Source organism: Ictidomys tridecemlineatus, chromosome 3 (assembly GCF_052094955.1).
Source record: "Ictidomys tridecemlineatus isolate mIctTri1 chromosome 3, mIctTri1.hap1, whole genome shotgun sequence".
In the NCBI taxonomy this organism is placed as follows: domain Eukaryota; kingdom Metazoa; phylum Chordata; class Mammalia; order Rodentia; family Sciuridae; genus Ictidomys; species Ictidomys tridecemlineatus.
Window position 1 is genome coordinate 58,328,518 of NC_135479.1, and position 22,662 is coordinate 58,351,179.

General features: G+C 39.2%; 1 long non-coding RNA gene across 2 annotated transcripts in view; it reads right to left on the bottom strand.

Annotated features, from left to right (window-relative positions):
• Nucleotides 1–20,402, bottom strand: part of LOC144376176 (uncharacterized) — a 71,729-nt gene extending 51,327 nt beyond the window's left edge. For both annotated transcript variants that reach the window (XR_013436340.1, XR_013436339.1), the window contains exons 1-2: nucleotides 20,215–20,402; nucleotides 19,259–19,377 (exon numbers count right to left, since the gene is read on the bottom strand). This is a non-coding gene — a long non-coding RNA (uncharacterized LOC144376176). The remainder of the gene's footprint in view (nucleotides 1–19,258; nucleotides 19,378–20,214) is intronic.
• Nucleotides 20,403–22,662: the final 2,260 nt, after the last annotated feature.

Below are 22,662 nucleotides of genomic sequence, written 5' to 3' on the forward strand. Positions count from 1 at the left end.
TCACTGAGATTTGAATTGATTTCTCTGGGCTGAATCTCGAATTGGTTGTGAACCCAAAGGCCAGCCCTGCCCAGAGGAGGTCCAGGAGGTCATGTTTCTAACCAACATTTCCTAAAGCTATTAGATATCACTATTTCCCCCTCATAAATCTGGAAACTGGAGCCCGACAATACTAACAGAGGCAGGAGAAAAACTCACCCTCAATCACGCTATCTGAGGTTTATCTTGAAGAAGCAGATGCTAGACTGTCTCCTAACAACCCAACAGGATGCAACATAAGAAGAGACCATGCATGAGAGCTTTAGTGGAGAAAATCCTTAGTTTTTGATCTCTTCCTTTTATAGAAATACTGACAGTTGCTGGGAACCATTATCTGCTTACCAAGGTTTAATGCTAACTTAGATGTCCTAGGTTACTTTTAAGCTTAAGATTCGGTTGAAAAGAGAACAAAGAAAGTTTGTTTGTTCTCAACAAAGAAGCTGGGTGGAGGAGTCCTAAAAGACTCTGGTATCCATTTTGGTTCAGGGAAGGTCTTTAATTCCACCTCCTGCTTCTAAGTGTCAGCATAAATAATAGCTTCTGAAACAGTCTTTTTATTATGCTGCCTTTTAAGTATTCTCTGGGGAGCAATAGAGACTGACAAAGGATACTAATATTTATTGAGTAACAATTGTTTACAGGGCACTGGGCTTTTTTTCCGTATGTATTGCTTTAATTCTTTGAATAACCCTCTCTGGTAGAAATTATTTCCATTTTAGGGATGAAACTATTGCCTACCTGCACTCAGAACAGCAGCATAAATTGGCCCAAAGACAACCCCCAATTAGAGGACCATTGATTTAGACTTTGCTTAAGTCTTCAGTACTGGTGCATGGTACCAGTCCTTGATTTATTCATTCAACAAATAGTGACTGACTTTCAACTGAATTTCAGGTACCATGTGAAGTTCAAGATGTGGAAGTCATTAAGAGCTCCAATCTTTTCTCTTCCATGGCATTTAGTCTAGTGGCAAAGACAAATATTAACCATGATTATGTAAATGCATGATTTTAGAATTATGAAAAGTGCCATGAAGGAAAAGTCTAAGGCACAAGAAACCAAATGAGAAGTTTAATCTGGGAACAACATTGAGGAGAGGGATGTGAAGTGGGGTGACCAGAGGACAAGGTATCTGTAGAAAAACTACCTGTAGAAAGATTTAAGGTATATAAAGTACATGGGAGAAGAAATGAAGACCAAGGTGTCCAGAAGATGAGACTAAAGAGAGAACAGAAGCCAAATCATGGGGAGCAGAAGTAGTCATGGAAATAACTGTGGACATGATCATTAAATAATTGTGGAGCTATTGGGAGAGCTTGAGAGGGGCATGGCAATTGATTTGCATTCTTTGATGTAATTGGAGAGACGCTCCCCTTGGTGCACATATGTATTTCCAGGCTGTTCACTTGATAAATGATGATAGAAGATACTATCAATGAATCCAGACTTGATCAGATGGAAGGAGGAGGTGTTATCATCCAAGATGGGGAAATGGAGGCCAAAGCAGATTTGGAAGAGGATGAAGTCAGAGTTCAGTTCCCAGTAGATTGGGACAGAGATGGTCCCGGGAAGTAGATGGCACATTAGCAACTGATTGTGTGATTATGAAGGTCACAAGAGAGGTCTGGATTGGAGATATGAACGAGGGCTTGAGATATGACTTGGGAATTCCTAGCAATATTACACCATCATTAAAGGATAATATTTTGGAGTCACATAGTCTAGGTTTGAATTCTAGCTCTGCAACTTACTGTGCAGCCTTGGGCCAATTGCTTTACCCTTCTATTCCTGTTCCCTTTATTTTCATTTTGTTTGGGGTGCTGGGTATTGAACCCAGAGCTGTGCACATACTAAGTACACATTCTACCACGGGACTATAGCTCCAGTCCCTGTTTCTTTTTTTAGGTAATGGAGAGAACACTGGCATAGGATTCCACTGATAAATTAATACGTGCAGAGAAACTGGTGCATCTTATTAGCTTTATTGTTCATTGTGGCCATATTTTCATAGAAAGGATATTAAAATGCAAAGTCTGATAAACTTTCCCAAGGAGAGCATAGAGCAAGAAAAATGGCAAATCCCCAATTTCTAAGGATTGAGTAGAAGACAATGAGCCATTGGAAAGTAGACACCAGAGAAACAGAGAACAAAAGCAAATGGAAGAGAAGATTCTATAAGGAGTCAATTAAGAGGGCAGAGATGGAGAACTATCTCTGATTCAGTCCCATGGAAGCACTGTTGGCCTTACCCAGGGTGATTGCAAGGTCACTGTGAAAGCAATCTGGGTGGAACTGACCTTAGTTTGGAGAAGAAAACACAGTGCAACTAGGAGAGAAGTCATACAAAGGCAGGAAGGTTGCAGTTCTGGTGACGGAGTTGGTGTTTGTTTGTTTGCTTGTTGGGGGTGTTTCAGTCCATTTTTAGCAGGGCTCTTGTGATCTTGCCACCTCTCAAGGCTATTGCAATGGGGATTAAGTTTCTAACATATAAACCTTTGAGGACACATTCAAACCAGGACTGTGTGGAAGTCAAAGGTGTGAGGGCGTGACAAAGTTATAAAACACACAGTGAGAAAGCAGGACACACCAAGAAATGCATTATCAGTTTAGATTCACTTTACTCTCTTGCCTATCCACTTCCTCAGTGAATCTCTTTACCATGAGGGCTCAGCTCCTCATTGCTGCCTTGGGGAAGGTTTGTCAGACTCTGCCAGCCCTGAGATTATCTTGGTTGGATGTAAAGGAAGAACAGAGGAACAAGAAAACGCATGAGATATGCCGAACTCTGCAAGATGTGATGAAATGATACTGAAGTGCCCTCCTGAGCTATGGCCAGGCAGGGAAGTTTGAGAAAATATTGTGTGAAAAGATAAAGAAAAAAAAAGGGGTGGCAAAGTCACAGAGGACCCAGAGGAAACACTTGGTAGGAAATGATGCGGTGGGAGTTGAAAACAGAGAAGAAACATGGCAAGGAAGGTAAAAGGAGACGGGTTTGCTCAGGGAACTGAAGTATAATCCCCTTTAGAGTTAAGAATTTTTCATCTGGTGATAATGTGTGTGTTTTTCTGTCCAGATGAGATCAGGGCACCTTCAGAAGCCATCTGTGGAACAAGAATTTTAATTTGCAGGTGAAGAGGTAGATACAGAAAGAACTATTGGATAATCGAAATCATCAGATCCAAATCTTGAGTTCACAGGCGATTCTGGAGTTAGAAAGAAAACACACCAATTTCTGTGAGAGCAGGACTCTGTGGCATCTGTATTAGATCAAATGCACTGCTTGGCTCTAGCAGATGCTCAATTAGTCGTGGTGAATCTGTGAAACAGATTGTCACCATAGGCCCTCAATGCCGGTTGCCTCAAATCCACCCTCTGGATTGCACAGCCATGACACTAGATGGGGCTAAGTCTCTGAGAATTGTCAGAGGGTGGGGAGTCTTCAGGAGCCGTATTTCATGAGCACAGGCAACTTTCCTGACAAGAACTGTGGTCTCTAGAGTGGCTTGAAATGGACTGGATACAAAAATGGAAGAGCAGGAATATGAGGTCTAGTGCCTACTTCAGTTCCCAAGTCTCCATTCGGACTTCTTCTTCTCTGAAGCCCAGAATAAGCCATCCTTGTTCTCAGCCAAGTTCTTTGCATTCCATCCCCCATTCCCCACTCCCCCACCCCCCCATCTGGCCTGGCCACATCTTAACCCTCAGGTAACCCATTCTTGTTCTTGCCCCTCTTAAGAAAGGTTTTCTAAATCATCCCCTACTCATAGGACTCTATCTCTCTTCTGATCTCTTGGCATTCGATGAATAATCAGATGTTCCTTTGACACATAATTATCTACTCCTGAATTATATGATTTTATACTCCTCTCTGTTATCAGTTAAGGCAGGCACATTCCTGCCAGGAGCCTTTCCTAAACCCAGGGCACAGTAGACTAACTGTTCCCATTTAGTGAGCTTTCTGGGAGGCATTGCATCTGGCACTTTACAGGCACCATTTCATACTCACAGGTCTACAAGGAAGATATTGTCATTTTGTGGATTTTTTTTTAAGACTTAGAGAACTTAAGCACTTTGCCCAAATTCACACACACAGAAAATGGTAGACCTAAGCTTCTGACCCAAGGAGTCGAACTTCAGGGTCAGCTCTGCTTACTGCCGTATTGAAGAAGACCCTTGTAACTGTCACCTGTCACTAAAGTCACCATTATATATATATATATATAAAACATAACACCATTTAATATACGTATAAAAAACATACATACATGAAGGCAGGTATCTGCTGCAAGGGAATCTCTAGAAACAAGTCAACATTATTTTCTGTTACCGATTTACAAACTGCCCCATGAACATTCTGAGATCCACGTATTTAGATAGTCACAGAGATTCATTTCATAGAGTCTAGATTTTATTTCTACCATCCTTCATCAGAGTGTTTGAAGAGTAGATAATCAACTTTGCACTTTATACCATTTTGCACTATAATTGTGAAATACGTATCTTTTTTTTTTTTTTTTTTTTAAGGCCAGATCCCTTTCTCTGTCTGTCTGAATTTTTTAAACTCATGAACAGAGAACGTACAGTTTTGAAACAGAGATAGTGGCCTCCTCCATTTCTTCCTCACCTCTCTCCTCTTGTTGCTTTCAGTTGCTCTTTGGGAGTTCTTTTGAGGCCAGAGAACCATAGTTAAATTCTTCCGTGGGCCACGCTGATGTTAATGGGCAACATTTGGGGCAAAGGTCTCCTGGGCTTCCACATCTGCAGCTTTGTCCAGGCCTCACCTCTGAAGTGCCTGAAAGTGGGAAGCCAGGCGGGGCCTAATGTGTATTAGCAAGACAAAGAGTCGACCCGGGGAGGGGTGGGGGATGAGCTTTAATTGACTGAAGATTTATTAGACCTCATGAAATCTGCCTGAACCACCCATTTTCTATCTCATCTGCCCACATCTAAATAGGATGGCTTTGTTAGGATGCGATGGTCATTTAGACTCATCCAGCAACAAATCTCGCTGTTTAAAAAGGCGTCGGGACGGGAGCAGAACATTGGAGGCAGTTCATAGCTCTGAGCGCAGAACCCCAAATCTGGAAATATGGAAATGTGGGAACGTCTTGGCAGTCCTTGGAGGCCTCCCCCTTGACTTTTGTTTGAGATCTTAGACCTTCAGCATGGCCTTCTTACTTGATCATACAAATAAAGCTTGAGAGAAAGCAGGAAAAGGTACTGGAGTTTGCTAAGGTGATTTCCAGAGAAATGTGTCAAATGTTCTGCATTTTGGATACATGCTGCCCAAACCTTTAGACTCAATGGAGCACGTCCAATCATACTTTAAAGCTCAGCCCACAGGCATGAGATCTCTCTGGGGCAAAACAAATGTCAAAATAACTTCTCCTAAATTCAAATGAAAGGTAAAAGTTAGTGGGGCTTGGTTTTCCATTTAGCCTGGGGCTTGCAGCTCATTAATAAGGTGTTAGAAAATTCTGCTGGATTTTATTACCAGGAACTTCCCCTTGGGTTGCCTTGCTGTGCATGGCTCACAAGTCTCTATTTGCCCATCTAGAGCAATGGGTAGATGTTGAAAGATCCGTGGCAAAACAAGATAGCTGAAAAAACATATATATATATGAAGACTCATTGATTCCTCCCTGTGGAAAATGACCTCACTCCACTTGAACTTGAAGTAAAGGGAGGGATTTTTCCACCCTAATAAAATTCTCATCTGGGCTTACTGTGGATATAATGTGACAGAAAAAAGGAAAGAAAAAAGGAAAAAAAAAAAAAGAACACATTCCTAAACTTCACAAGAGGGATGAGTTATGCCTTCTGCTGGTCTTAAAAGCAGCAAATGGAATATCATCCAACAAGGGAAGATGGATGGAGTGGGAATATCCACTTGCTACCAACACCGGAGCAGGGACCGAGGAGGAATGTGTGTATTGCCAATAATCCATCATGCAGAGAGCATTGGCATTCTTGGGCTTTGATAAATAATTTGGAGAAAGCATGAAGATAGGCAAAGATTCTTAAAGCCATGTTTGAGGATTCCGGTAAATTTCTCTGGCCGAGCGGAAAAAAAAAAAAAAGTTTCAAAATGACATTTAAGCGATTTGTTTTCCCATCAACGAAATCATCATCTGTTTGACTGTGGGTAATAGCTATACATCATTCTTCATCTGTCCTTGCCAAAATCTCCTTCTACACAATGCGATTGCCCTCAATTAATGCAAATGAAACCACAGTTGTCTTGTCTGTAATTGTCTAAACTAGCAAAGCGCCTTTCTTTGGTGAAAAGGGCCATCCAAAAACTCCTTGCTCTGTCTACCCTGAAGCGCCCAGAACTTGTTCCATGCTTTATCTCTTTCTTGTGGCTTTTATCCACACAACATTAAAGAGACTCTCTTTCCTTTATGCAGGCAAATAAAAAGTAGATTTAGAGAACAAAGAGGAAAAGAACACATTCCACCGATGGTACACTTCAGAATCCAGCAGCCTGGTGTTTTTTTTCAGAGCGTTGGCCAAGTTAAAAGTTGTGCTGGGTTCTTTTACATCAGAAATTCAGACGGGGGAAAAAAAAAATGAAATCAAGCATGTGCCCATAAGGACTTGTTGTCCATTAAAATGAAGTTGTCATTGGCAGCTCTTTAAAAGGGATTTTCGGGCCTGGCTTTTGGCCTTGGTTAATGGGGAAGAAGAGCTCTAGGGTAGCAGGTTTACCATTTGCCCTCTCAATCTGTTCCCATCTAAAGAATATTTTTTCTCTAAAAGTTAAAGCAGGTAATAGAGTTTCAACTTCATGGTTACCCCAGGAAAAAAAAAAAAATCAATGTCCTGACCAGTTAAGCAGCTCTCGGTAGAGAGGTTCCCCCGGAAACATTTTAGGGGCTTATGCTGTTTTTCCCAAGCAGATAATTATCAAACAAGTCACAATTAAAATTCACAGGGCTCTCCAAATGAGGTTGGAGAGGAGTTGAGCGCTCTCCAGAATCAGTCAGATTTCAGAAGAGCGCTGATGTGAGAGAGAGAGGTTATGGGTGAGTTTTATGCCACTGGCTTTGGGTGACAAGAGCCCTTGGAGGCACAATCACTGTCATTCAGGCCAGTGGACATATCTACCTATGGGGATATCCGTGCCCTGGTTTCACTGTGCTCTCACTTGCCATGTTATTGACATGATCTCTGTTGTTATTGCCATTCATCTCTCTCTACAGGCTGAGCAGCTCTCATCTGAAAATCAAAAATGTGAAATGCTCTGAAATCTGAAACTGCTTGAAGCCACCAATGGAAAATTTTATACCTGACCGTCCTGTGATGGGCCTCTGTCCAAACACAGGCACACTAAGAAGAGTGTATACAATTGTCTTCTGGGTATGAATATAAGGTATCTCTGAAGCATAAGTGAATTTATGTTTAGATAATGGGTCCCCTCCTCAAGATATCTCACTCCATATATGCAAAAATTCCAAAATTTAAAAAAAAAAGCCCCCCATCGGAGGCACTTCTGCTTATAAGCATTTCAGATAAGAGATTCCACCTGGTACTTTCATAACCACAGGCCCTATGTTTCCTTAAGTGATCAATGACCAAATGAACTGCCCTGGATTTTGTTACAACACACTTATTCCCTGCTGACCTTTCCTGAGCATACCACATGCAATTCATTCCAGAGCCAATAATCAGAAGGTCCCATTTCTACATTCCAGGTGAGCTCAGGCCACAGGAGGAACTAAACTAGCCTTGGTAGTAATCCCCCCACTCAGACATTTGTTCATACTCTAAACCTGCACTACATTGGGGTGGCGACTGCCTCACACCCCTGGAAGTTGATGCGAACAGGATAGCCACCTGCTCCGAAGCTCACAATGCATTGGGCACAGCATGGACTTTGGTATCAAGGTTCTGAGTTTAAATCCTATGGCTCTCTCTTAACAAGTTTCTGTGCTTTATTTTTTCCCAAGTGCTATCATATAGTTGGCTGAGAATGAAGACAAATGAATTAGAGGATCAGCCATATTTTGGTAGCCAACCTCCAAGATGGCCCCCAGTGATTTTTACCACTTGGTATTCATTTTTCTTGTGTAATCTCCTCCTACATTGAAGCAGGGTAACTCCCCTGTGAACAAAAGAGCACAAAAAAAAAAATGATGAGAATAGATCCTAAGGGGCATTGAAATTCTGCATTGTTCCTTTGGATCACAAATACTGAAGCAGCCCCATAGAAAAATCCAAGTGCAGAGAACCTTGGAAATTCCCTTCTAGATCTCTTTCCATTTTTCCAGTTGTGTGAAGTGAGGTTTCCTTTGGAAAAGATATTCTAGCCCCAGTTAAGCATTCAGTCTGTAGCCCCGGCTGACATCTGCAATCTGCAGAGAGACCCCAAGCCATAAGTACCCCATCAAGCTGTTCCTGAACTCATAATCCACGGAAACTGTAATACTAAGTATGTATTGTTCTTTTAAGTCCTTAAATTCTGGGGAAATTTGTTACGAAAGCAATAAAGAACAAATACACAAAAGGTACGTGCTTAGATGTTTGGTTCATTCCTCCTCAATTAATGAGTTGGAAGGTGCCTTTTAAAGCATGTTATTTATCACACAGGATCACCCTCCTCCCCTAACACAGTGTCAAAAGCAATTATTCATGGCAATGTGTGATACGATTTCTCTTACATGCCAATCCTCTTAAAGGATGTGGCACAAACGCCACTTATTTCCTCTGCTGTATCTGCATTCCATGTGGCCAGCAAGGGACATGCTCCAGGCACTACTGTGCACAGTGGAAATCTTCTACCAAAGGGATTCCTCACACAAAGAGAAACAAGTTCCAGGGCCCATTTATGAATCTAAAATACGTGTTAGCAGTTGTTGAACTTCAACTCTTCTTTTTCTCGAAAAAATACCTAAGAACAACATGGAATTTCTCCACCGAGGATGTCTGGCACTTTGGACAATTGGTGTCAATTAAAGACAGATAAATGCAGACTGAGAAAATTCCTACTCAGTCTTCCACACGGGGTTGAACTTTGCTCCATGGAAGAAAATAGAAGGTGCTTTGAGTCAGGGACAAGATGGTGAGTGAATATTGCCCCCTGTGTGTGTGTGTGGGGGGGGCAGCTACTCTCTGTCTCCTGGTGCTGCTCCCTGGGGCTATCAAGATATAATGGTGTCTGCCTGCCTCTCTTTCTTCTTTCCTCTTGACCTGCTGCTTCCACCCCCTCTTCTTTACACATCTCTACAATCAGACAGAGTTTGAGAATTCTCATGAAGTATTTATGAAGAAAGTAGGGAAATCAAAATGGCGGTTTCAGGGTTGGGATTGTGGCTCAGTGGTAGAGCCCTTGCCTAGCGTGTGTGAGGCACTGGGTTCGATCCTTGGCACCACATTATTAATACATAAACAAATAAAATAAAGTAATTGTGTCCATCTGCAACTAAATATAAATATTTAAAACATTGCAACTCAATATTTTTAAAAAAATGGATGTTTCCCAGTGCCTCCTAAGAAAAGAAGAGCTTCCAGTCAACTAGGGAAAGATGTGGGAAACTACTGGGGTGAGGATGCTGCTGACAATTGGTCTGTGTCTGATCAGAGAACAAGAGGACCCAGTGTTGAGGGGAAAAAAAACAACTGCAACACTATATCTTCCTGATGTAGCTTGGATATAGTTTGAGCGTGTCCCTCAAAGTTTCATATGTTGAAAGTTTGTCCCCAAAGTGGTAGATACTTTAAGAGGAGGGGCCTATTGAGAGATCATTAGATCATTGGGTGCTGCCCTCAGAAGAGATTGATGTAGATCTCATAGGATCCAAATCCATTCTCACAAGAAAGAGTTGTTATAAAAGAGTACGAATTTGTCCCTCCCATTCTCTGGCTTCCGGTCTCACCCTGTGATCCCACAGTGATACCATCTGCCATCAGGCCCTCACCAGAGTTCACTTGATCTTGAACTTCCAGCCTCCGAAACTATGAGTTAAATAAACCCTTTTTCTTGTTACATTACTCAGCCCTGATATTTTGTTATAAAAATAGAAAACAGACTTATAGACCTCCTGAAGACTCAGAGACACACAAGATATTATTAAAAACTGGAAACTGGCTTTGGAGCTAATCACCACAACCTCCCCTCATGCCAGTAGCTTTGAAAATCAGATTCGATCACTGGACAAGTGGAGGAGAGGAGGGTCACAAGGCCAGACACAAGTCACTCAATCCTAACTGGTTGATAGAGTTTAGATGACAGTGTGTACAAAGATGAGGAAAAGAGAAATTAATACCACAGAAAGGAAATGAAGCAGCATCCGGCAGTCTTAGAGCAACATTCTTTCCATGAAGATGTATTATAGGTTTCAAAGTCCAAGAAGTCATGATGACCTCTCTGAAACAAGAACTGAGAGTCATGAGGAGAGAACTGAGTGATGACAAAAGGTGAAAATAAGTAACACATAAATTTCAGCCATGGAATAGCATTGGCTGCACGTGACAAGGATTAAACATTGCTTATTTGATGAGCTCACTCTCTAATATAAAAAGAGTTCACAGCAATAAAAAAATTAGCAATCTGAGATGCTACAGAACCTGAAACTTTTTGAGTGTTAACATGGTTGGTGCTATAAATGGAAAATTCCACAGCATTAAACATTGTTTCATGCACAAAAATTATTGAAAACACTATATAAAATTACTTTTAGGCTCTAGGTATAAAGGGTATATATGAAACATAAATGAATTTTGCATTTAGATTTGGGTCCCATGCCCAGGATGTTTTGTTATGTATATGCAAATATTTCAAAATCTGAAATAAAATCCGAAATTTAAAACACTTCTGATCCTAAGTATTTTGCATAAGGGATCCTCAACTTCTAATAATATAAAGGATATAAATAGGACATTTGCCAGTGATCAGAGAAATGAAAATTTGACTATGAAGGATATCACCTTGACCGTATAGACTGGTGAAAATTTGAAAGGTGCACTTCAGAGTGAGGTTTGAATAAACAAAACTCTCATATACACTTCTGTTGAGAATGTGAAATATATCTTTTTGAAGGATAATTGGCAACATGTATTTAAAAAGCCTTTATGTATTTGCAAATTTTGACTCAAAAGCATCAGTGCTGAATTTATGCTAATAAATTTAGAACAATGGATAAACTAGGGTACGTGTATACAATAGAAGATTTGTTGTCATAGTGATTTAATAAGGAGGAGATGTATATTATTTGTACCAGTGATTGAACCCATGGGCACTTAACCACTGAGACACATGCCCAGCCCTTTTTAGTTTTTATTTTGAGACAGGGTCTCACTAAGTTGCTTAGAGCCTAGCTAAGTTGCTGAGGCTGACTTTGACCTTGTGATCCTCCTGCCTCAGCCTCCTGAATTACTGGGATAATAGGCATGTACTATCATGCCCAGCAATTTTTTTTAAATTACATGTTAATCTCAAAGTAGAATTTAAAGTACTCTGTAATTTCATGTATTGGTGTATATATACATAAATAAGAAAGGTCTATATTAAATTATGATGTCTGGGTTCATTTCCTTTCAACCCCACATTTTTCTAAGTTTTTCTGGAATAAGCATTTATTGCCCACGATGTGAAGAAATGATCGTAATTGTTACTGTAGACTGCATGCCAGAACCCGGCGTGAGAATCGTTTTATGTGATAGTAACATCCATGAGAGATTGCTAGGAATCTCTGTTTGTGGAAACCACATTTGGAAGCTGTCATAGAGCCATTTATGAGTTCTCATTCAACAATAAATCTCACCGGGGCATTACTTTAACTACACTCTACATCTAAGATCCTTTCTCATTTATAACACGAGGCGAAAATCTCTTTCAATAGAAATGTTTCTAGTCACTAGTGGTTTTCAATTCGTATCGAGCAAAGAGACATTTAGCATCTAAAATGTGCCTCTGGATAAGGAAGAGGGTTTCGGTGAATGATCACGTGAAAGAGCTCTCATTTCACATTATTGAAATGTAATGTTTTGAGATCATTTTTGAAGGTCCCTCCATCTTCCAGACAGACTCATAGGCACAAAGCTTGACAGCTTCTGTCCAGTTTGTGGCACGAAACAGGTTGATCAACATATGTAGTCGAGAAAAGCAAGACAGCAGAGAGAAGCCACGTCAAGCCAACCAAGCCAACTGTGCACAGCCTACAGAGAACACACTTCTTTCTCTTGGCTTTATCTCTACTCCTTGCCTTCAAGACCTTTCTTCTAACTTTCAAAGCTCCTTCTTTTTCACCGTAAATGGGTCGATTCAAAGTGATAGGTGTAAAAAGCCCTCTTCTGGGATTTAGAAAACTTAGTTCTGACCCTTAGAAGTTCCATGTAACCTTAAGCAAACTCTTAAAAAAAAATTGAACCTCAGTTTCTACATCAGAACATCAAGAAAGGAGAATTCTGCCTTTTTTCCTCCCCTCACTCTACTATTGTCTTTCAAGTAACACAAGTGAAGTGTCTCATGCTTTCAAACCCAAGGAATTTTAATGGCTTTAGGGACTTGTGCCATTTATTATGTACCTTTTCCCTGGTTAGATCTGTTACTGACCCTGCCAGGGCATCTAGCTATCTATTTATAGAATTTCTGTAATTTTGTTAATAAAAAAAAATCCATTAGGACTGGCATCAACAGTGAAATCTGCAAGATCCTATATGGTCGGTCTTCTGTATCCCTAGACTATGCATTTGGGAATTCAACCAAGTGTGGATTTAAAATATTCAGAAGAGGGGAAACTGCTTCTGTAGTAAACATGTACAGACTCTTTTATTTTTTTGTCATTATTCCCTAAACAATGCAGAATTACAATTTTTTTTACATGGCATTTACATTGTATTTGGTATTATAAGTAATCTAAAGACAATTTAAAGTTTACAGGAGGATGTACTCAGGTTATAGGCAAATAAGGGACTTGAATACCTGCAGAGTTTGATATCCATGAGGGGCTCTGGGTACCCTGAAACCAATCCCCTGTGGATACCAGGGGATGACTGTCTTCCACATTTTATCCCCACTGTCTGCCTAAAATTCTTAGATTTTTCCTCCTCTGCCTTCTCACCCCTGTTCTTCATGGATGTCCTTGGCTGCCTTGAAGAGCCATCACTCAAGAAACCTCTCCACAGGAAGAGCTGCCACCTCCTTGGTTTTTGTTTGGGGAGACGCATTGTTAAAGGTTGATTTGTTTGCTATTCCAACAACAGGCACCAGAATCAAAAGCAGCAGATTCACGGTCTCTGAGAGTTTGAGCAAGCAGAGCGTTAGCCAATAGGCTGCCTTTCCTATTTTGGATTTCAGCTTGAAGAGCCACTCAGAAAGAGAATAAGCCGTTCTCTTGACACATTTCATGAAGTGCAAACCAAACAAACTGCTTCCTCAATGGGGACTGGACTCTGACACTGCCTTTGATCAAGACCTGCAAGAAGTGTCCTCATGATGTGTCCCAAGGAAACAACTGGTTTCCCTTCCACCTGGCCCACGTTTTCCTAACCAGCACTGAGTTCATTTGTATCTCTTTGCAGATGTTTTCTTGGGCTCTGAAAAACAAACACCCGGAAAATAAAAATACGTCACCAAGAGAAAAACTTCTGGTTTTTCACATGTGTGCCAGTGGACACGTGGACATATAAAAAAAAAATGTTTTAAGATGGATTTTAAACTTATTCTGGAGCTATTCTTTGAACACCCAGCATTCATCTTTGAACACCTTCCATATTTATTTGGAAGCTCTATAACCTTTTCAAGCAGTTCATATCATCAGGAATGTTAAGAGATTTCCAAATTGTTGCCGTTTAAACCACACTATACTGCAATGAATGTTCCAATCACTAAATCTATGGTTATGTCCTTATGGTTAAATTTCCTGAAGTGGAATTACTGGGTGGGGGGAAGGATATGTTAAAGGCTTTTGAGATATTTGTCAAATTGCCCTTCAGATAAGTTATTCCAGTTTTCACCCAACCAAAGCATGTGTGCACTCTCTTTTCCCATTTTTTTTTTTAAATTGGGGCATTTTAGTTGTACACAATGATGGGCTTTGTTGTTATATATTCATACATGCATGTAATATAACAATATAATTTGGCCAATCTCACTCCTGAGTATGGCCCTCTTTACTGTATTAAAATATTCAAAATATCCACCAAATGATCAACTAAATAAATTCTCAGTGTTTACATTTAAGTATCTTTGATTACACAGATAGGGAACGTCTTTTCTCATATTGGTAGGCCCTTTTGTGTCTGGGTTAGATGGGTTTACAGTTTACTGCTTAGATTTTTCTCCTGGGTGACCTTGTAACTCGTAAGGGCCTCGCATAATAATGACATTGGCTCCCCATTTATTTGCATTTTGAATATATTTAATATGTCACTTTGAGTTGTTTTGAATTGTTATGACTGTTGTCCTCACCTCCTTACTGTTGTCATATGATGGCTTTCTTCTTATGGTTTGTGTCTGTTGAGGGCCAAAGACCCTATCTGGAGGATGTGGCAACTGTTCAAGGAAGCACTTGGTCACTTGGGGAGTGTCCTGAAGTTGATGTGGCTGCCTTGCAACCTTTGCTCTCAGGTCTGTGGAGCAGGTGTCTCTGAATGTATTGATCTGCCTCAGGAAGGAGGTCTCTAGACAATTATCCCTATTCCTCCACTTCCTACCAGGACTAGCACCTCCAAATTAGAAGGCATCCGTGGCCTTGTGCCAGGAGTACCTCTACTTCTTTCCCTAGGTACTGCACTTCTTTCTCACAAGGAAGAATTAATACATAGCTTTTGTTAATGCATTAATCTGATTTCACCTGCTCTCTGTTCTATGGAAAATTCCTCAAAGTTTGAGGAAGGTCTCAGTCATGTCTCTTTAGTGCTAATGCTGATGGGGATTTCATGATATTCCACTTAACCTGTGATGATTTGGGATAGGTATTAGCACCTCTTCTCATGCCTCCGTCTTTCCAAGAATATTAGTTTACATTCTGTATTCTCCTTAGAAATGCACTTTCCTGTATTGTTTTTCTCCCTGTATATGTGGCAGGTGTATGGGGGAAGGATTGGCATTCTGTTTTGTAATAGGCAAATTCACTGAAATCTTACTTTACTGCTTTCCCAGTTGGTGTTTGGATTCCCTGAGTAGACAAAGCATCCGAAAATAATATTTTGTCTCCTTTTCTAATATCTACAAGTTTCTGTTTTCAGGTGGATTTACATTTGTTTATATTTTCACAATACTGAATGATGGCTATAATAGGGAAAATAATAAGCACCCTTCTTTTTTAATATCTCTATGCTAAGTAAAATGTCTGTTTTATATTTTCTGTGTCAATCTTAGAAGTGTTACTAATATTTGTGGGCAGAGATCAGTAGGAATGCTTTAGACACTGCAATGTGCTTAATTATTATAAATGAAAAAAATTTCTGCATATCTTTTTTTCATCAACAGATGATTGTAAGTCATTAGAATTTCCTCTGCTTATAAAAGTAAAAAATACTACTAGTCAATTTTCAGCATTCCTAGATAGACATTATGTACTATTCTTTTAAAACATTACGAAGTTTCCAAATGTTTTGTGGTTATTTTTCATACTGTGACATAAGCAAATTTGTTTGTTGTATTTTGTTTAATGCAGGCTCAAATGTTTACCCTAACAGTAAGATGCATAACTCTAGATTAAAGTTGTCATGTCATTTCAACAAATCTTCAAACTGGGTTAAACAAGACAAACATTAAGTTAAAACTTCATATCTCAATAGACACAATAAAAGTACTTGACCTAGTGCTTCCTAGTGATTAAAAAAATCAGCAAACTGAGTACAAGGGAACTTCTTCAAATTAATGAAGAGACTATATGAGAAACCTATAGCAAGCATCACATTTAATAGTAAAAGATCGAGTGCTGTCTCCTACAATCAGAAACACACAAGACTGTCCTTTCTCACCACTTCTATTCAGCATTGTATTGGATATGTTAGCCAAAGCAATTAGGCAAGATAATGACACAGAGGCCATCAGATTGGAAATGAGGAAGTAAAGCTATTGATTTGCAGATGAAATGATCTTACACAGAGAAACTTTTAAAAAAAGAAGAAGAAGAAGAGAAAAAGAGAAAACTTGCTGTAATTAAAAAGAAAATGAACTAAGCAAGGTTGCAGGATATAAGATGAAATAAAAACCAATAATGTTTCTATACAGTAATTGAAAATGAAATTAGAAAATAATTCAGTTTGTCACAGTATCAGAAAGCATAAAAATATGAATTTAATAAAAGAAGTAAAAAAGGATGCCGATGAACCATAAAAGTTGTTGAAAACATTGAAGACTTAAATTAAAAAAAAATAGATTTCTATGTTCATAGATTAGAACACTTAATATCTCCAAGAGAGCAACACTTCTTAAATTTACCTACAGATTAAATACATGACCGGTCAAAATCTCAGTTGGCTTATTTGTAGAAATTAACAGTTTGGATCTAAAATTTATTGGGAAATTCAAAAGATCCAGAACAGCTGAGGGATCTTTTAAAATCAGTGAAGTTGGGCTGCTCACATTCCCAACTTTAACACTTGCTAGACCCATATAGTAATCAGAACGGCATGGTGCCAATATTAAAGATAGAGATCAATGGTATAAAATCGAGAGTCCAGAAACTAATGCTCATATCTATGGTCACTTGATATTTGACAAGGGTTTCAAGGCAATTCAATAGAGAAAGGAAAATCTCTTTAAACTATGCTGCTTGGACAAGCAGATATCCACAAAAGTATAAAATCTGACCCTTACCTCACACCGTATCAAAAAATGCACCTATACATAGAAGATGAAATTGTAATGCATGTATAAAAAACAGGTGTTAATCTTCATGTCTTTGGATTAAACTCTATGTTTTAGGTTAGAAACAAAGGCATAAGCCACAAACAAAATAAAAAGGATATAATCAAAATTAAGAACTTTTGTGTTTCAAAGGACTCCATATAGAAACCGAAAAAACAACCCACACATGGGATAAACATTTGTAATTCATATATATGATAAGAAACCTTTGTCTACCATATATAAGTAACTCCTGTAACTCAAAAGACAACCCAATTAAAAAAATAGAAAAAAATTCTGAATACATGTTTCTTCAAAATAGATATGAAAGCAATCCCTAAGCACACGAAAAAGATGCTCAATATCAAGAGTCATCAGGAAAAATGCAAATGAAAACCTCAACATTATACCTACTCGCATGACTACAATAAAAAGAGAATAACAAGTGCTGGTGAAGATATGAAGAAACTGAAACCCTTAGAGATCTCACTGGTAGAAACGGACAATTGGTGCAGCTGCTTTGTCAAAACCTCTAGTAGTTCTTTAAACCACTAAGCATGATTTCCATTTGACCCAGCAGTTCTACATCTGGATGTATACCCAATAAAAATCATATTACATCTCCTTGTGTCTTATTTGCTAAAGGAAGTCCCATAAACTCGACTTTAAGGAGGCAGGGAAGAGCAGACTACTCTATATCTGGAAGAAAAACCAGAAATATTTAGTGGACCACCCTAAAACCTATTATTAATCTTCTCTTCATCCCATCAAATATCCTTTCACAAGAAGAACACAGGCCACAAACTCTCTTCCCAGGAAACAAAGTTCATTGCATACAGCTTAGTGTCTGGGATCTGTAAGTGACATCCACCATCTCTCCATTAGGACTAGAGGCAATTTCTCGGGCTCCGGTGCCCTGTGAAGTAGAAAGGCTAATCAGCCTCCGCACATTGAATACAAAATAGGAAACAGGGAGAATAGAAGACCAAGAGCTATCCCCACCCCATCTATAACAATTCTGAAATCCCCTGGGGTAGACATGGAGGAGACGTCTCCCCTACAGTGAGTGTTTCTGAATTTAGTCCTGATCTCTCCACTGGTTTTGAACCTTAGATCCCTTGGAGCCACCTTGTTCTTCTGGGAAGTTCTCCCTATTTATTTTTCCACTCTGGCCACTTCTAATCAGACATCCAAACAAGTGCCCTCCTTGGGAGCCATTTCCAAATCACAGGTCACTGGGGTCCCAGGCTTGTTGGAAGCCACAGTCTTCTTTAGCAGTAAAACTCTTTCAGAATTTAATCAATGTTATTTCTATTTTATGCAAGTCAACAGCATATGCCAAATTGCCTTCCTCAACACAATTCTTTCATTTGTTATATTTCCTTGTCTCCTTCTCTCCCCTGCCCCCTTCTTCTGTATTCTCGATCCTATCAGGCTTTAATAGAAAACTTGTTCCTCAATTCTCTTTTTCATGAATTTTTCACACAATGAGGGTTTACCTGATTTGCCTAAATATTTTTCCTCCCTCCTGCATCTCTCTCTCTCTCTCTCTCTCTCTCTCTCTCTCTCTCTCTCTCTCTCTCTCTGTCTCCCCCTCCCTCCCTCCCTCTCTCTCTTTCTCTCCTCCCCCTTCCTTTCTTTTTAACCAAATTTATATAAATTTTGGTCCAGGCTCTTCTCTTGATAATCTAAGAAACAGATATAATAATTCCCCTCCAATTACAAAATTCTATACAGATTCGTCAACTATTACTGAAATTCATGACAGAATGTGCTAACAGAGATTGGGATAATTCCAAATAAGAAACCTATGAAATATAAATTGTAATGATTTGTCCATTTGAGAGAAGAATGACTCATAGCTTATGCAATATACTTTAAGATCATTTTCCCTTTGCTATCTTACCAACTGGTATTCATAAAACTCAGAGTAGATTTAATAGTTTAGGGTTAAGTATCATGATGCTTTGAATTGGGGAAAATTTAAAATTAAATTTATAATTGGAATTTTTTTTTTTCCCCATGAAAGCTCTCTAAACATGTTAAAGTCTTTCCTAGGTTTTTGGATGAAGACAGAAAGTTCTCATGTGGTTCACAAAGCCTCATCAGACTGAATTCACCTTTTTTGTCTTGTTTCAATCCAGGCTTTCTTACACCCTGTCTTGACAGCCTAGCCTCAGGGTCCTCTTTGGGTTGTGGAGTGTGGCATTTTCCATCTGCAATCCGAGTGTGTGCACAGGGTCCTTCTGCTTAGACCTCTTCATCCGTCTCCCCTGAACCTTTCCCCAGCTGTTTCCCTCTACCCTGAGGTGTCTGTAAGTGAAACTGTTCCCCCTCCTGGCTTGAGAGTTAGATCCCCCGCCTAACATCTGGTTCTGCCTTTTCAGATCATTCATTCCAGTGGCAAGCTCTTACTTCTTTCTGTGATTGCTCTCCATCGGCACCATCTCTGCCTCCATGGTCTCCTGAAGGAGATCAGAACACTCTCCATTCCGTGCCCCTGAAACCAAGCAGCATTCCTAACTCTCCAGTATCTATTGAAAGAAAGTAAATGTCGGTCACATCACAGCATACAAAAAGCCCAGTCTCTCCTTCACAGTTAAAAGATTTGGGCATCTGGAATTGTGGCAATAAAACAAATCAGGTAACTTTCAGTTAATCTAGACATTTGGAATTTTACTTTGTCCTTATTGCTTCAGCTTATATAAAGATAAATATCGGGCATAAGAACTATTTCCTTAAATTTATAGATATCTTCCTGATTATATTTTTTCATCAGTCTTTTTACTCCTTGACCAGGTATTATGATATTTTGTTGATTTAAATTATTGTTTTTCAAAAGTCCATTGTTTTTAAAGAATATCAGCAGATAGTAAAAGCTTCCGGTATTTCATTTTGACTTTGATCTTCTAGAAATGTTTAAGGTTCTTCTGTATAAATGCATTCTTATCTATCTTAAAAGACTAACTGCCTGTCTTTCATCTCAGAAACAAAACTACCTATTGGTAGAACCCAAGTGAAAAAAAGAAAAAAGAAAGAATACTTAAAGGATCATTCAGAGAAGAAAAATATCCATACATTGAAACCAAAGTCCTTACTGGTGATTCTTAAAAAATCCCATTTAACATACACCGCACGCAGAATTTTATGTTTTTAGTTTTGTCTAAGCACGTTTTGGATACTTAACCTCTTTCAGAATCTAGTCATCATGAGATTTTATGAAAAGACTTGATTGGAAGATGTTTTCCTCTTTGTCAGCTTGACAATAAACATCAACATGCCAACCAGCGCCACTAGATGGGAGCAAACCGTAAACTAAGCCACAAACAGGAAAACGCATGTGACTGCATGCAGCAGGTGCTGGCACATACCTGACACTCTGGTTTGTTCCTGAACTGCTGTACTTCTTTGAGGATGGGAGCTGAAGCAAATGTACCTCCTTACATAGAACTACAGATGGATTTCCTCCTCGGATTTACACCTGTGCACAGCCCCTCCACAGCCACATTCTGACCCAAGTGTGCCTTCCTATCACTGAGATTCACTTCCTCATTCTACCCACAGGATGCATTTTGGTGCAATAATATGTTCTCATCAATCATCCCTCAATCAAATATTAACCTACAGTTTTAAGAGACACATCACCCTAAAGTAAACTTGGAGAGAAGTGCTATTTAACAAACAAGTACGTTCAATTGTCAGCATAAACCTTGACCTAGGTCGATAGCTCTTCTGGCCAAATGGCAGGCAAGACCTGAGATCTGACTATATCAGTCCTCCAATAAAAAGTCTAATAAAATGAATGTTTGGTGAGAAAAATGCTTTTATGGAAACTTGTGTAATCCAAACTTTTTGGTGGTGGTTTTAACATCAGATTTTACAACAGGCTAGTTAAATAGTTGGCTGAGTCTTTTAAAGGTCTGGGGAATTTTAATGGAAGAAAGTATACTCTTTGTAGTTCTGTCAGTTCAGAGAACTAGGCAGGCAAATATGATACTTCGGGTTCAAGTTGCCCAGCTGGAGAATCTATGGATTCCTTTCTCTCCCATAATGTTGTACTCTGAAATCAGTTGTGTCTTCAAGAAAAGATGAAGCAAGTAGCACACGCTACTATTAGGGGATGTTGGTTTTCTAAGTGAGAAATAAGTCCTGAGTCCTCCATAACATGGCTAGGCCATTTGTAGCGGTAAATGTGAGTCAAGGGCTTAAGCCATAGTGTGCAAACAGAACTGTGTGTGAACAGCATGAATCTCATCCTTGAGCCTCAAATACATAGTCCTCACTGTTAAATGTCAAAAACCAAACCGAGCTTCTTGCCTTCAACTGTTCTTTTATGAGTGAGTAGCTCCAAGGGTCACTTTCTTGGTCTCTATGAGGACCTTCTGGATGACAGAAAAATGATGTAAAGGGTGTGTTGCTATACTGCCACTGGAAAAGCATGAGCATAAAGCAATCCAGATAAAAATGGGACATCACACTTAGAGTCTATGAATTACTATTACCAGAACATCACTTCTGGATTAAAGAAGAAAAAAAGAAAACAGAATATTCTGTTTATGCATTAGTATTCTAAGACTAACAATTTTCATTTTAAGGTTAGCCCTTAATATGGGGAGAGGAGGGGATTGGTTTTCCCTCCAAAATACCAGAATCATGTAGAATCAAGTCCATGTGGTATTTGAAATGGCGCAATATTTGCATGCAACCTATGCCCATCCTCCCGTATATTTTAGATTGTCTCTAGATAATATATAATAACTAATACAATATAAAGTTATGTAAAAAGTTATTATATTGCATTGTTTGGGGAATAATGATAAGAAAAAAATTTGTACAGGTTTCGGACAAACACAAGTTTTTTTCAAATATTTTCTGACAACAGTTGTTTGGATCTGGGAATGTTTACACATTAGCTGAGAATATTAAACCTGTGGATCTGGAGAATTTGATAACACTATATTTTTATAGTATCTCTTCTTCAGTAAATTGGTGCAAATATAGAATTGCTGTTTATAGCTTTGTGGTGTAGGCAATTCCAGTTTCTTAAACAAAGAAATGTTCCACCATTTTTCAGAGACATTGCTTCTTTCTCCTTTTGGACAAGTAGAATTTATGCCTTAATTATAGTGAAGTAGAGAGACTGATCTTTTTCTTCTTTCTTTGTAGGTCTCAGAATTTGTTTGTTTTAAAAATGAACATTTTCAATAACATAATGCGAAAAACCTCTAAACTGTTATCTACACTTTGCCCAGAGTTTGTGGTTTCATGCTGTTTGTTGTTTGTTCAGTGACCATTCTGGGACCATGTGTGAAGTCTGTGTTCTTTGTTGTGTGTGGCCATTTAAGTCTGTGCTTGTTCCTCAGCAGTCAGGAAATGATTGGCTTGACACATTCTTAAATGACGAGTACTAGTAAATCTCCCTGTCTTTGCTAAGAAACTTTGAATATGTGTAGAGTTAACACCACACTGGGCAATGGAGAGCTCTACCTGAGCCTTCACTTTCTGCTGGTGCAGAGCCTCAAGGTCAGTCAGAGGTAAGGATTTAGCGCCCTTTCTTTCCTGAGTGTGCACACTGCCATGCATGGGTTTACACACAACTTTACACAAATAGCTGGGCTTTCAGATTACCAGGAAAATGTTGGAGCTTTTCAAAACATCTGTGAATTTCTTATTGACCAGATTATCTTTCTTAAGATTTTGATTAGTTTATTGTTTGCTTCCCAAATGCTGTCTATCTCTTTAGGAAGGTCTGATGTCAAAAAATTACCTCTGATTGATTTTGACAAATGGCCCATGGGAAAAGCCTATTCACACTAGGT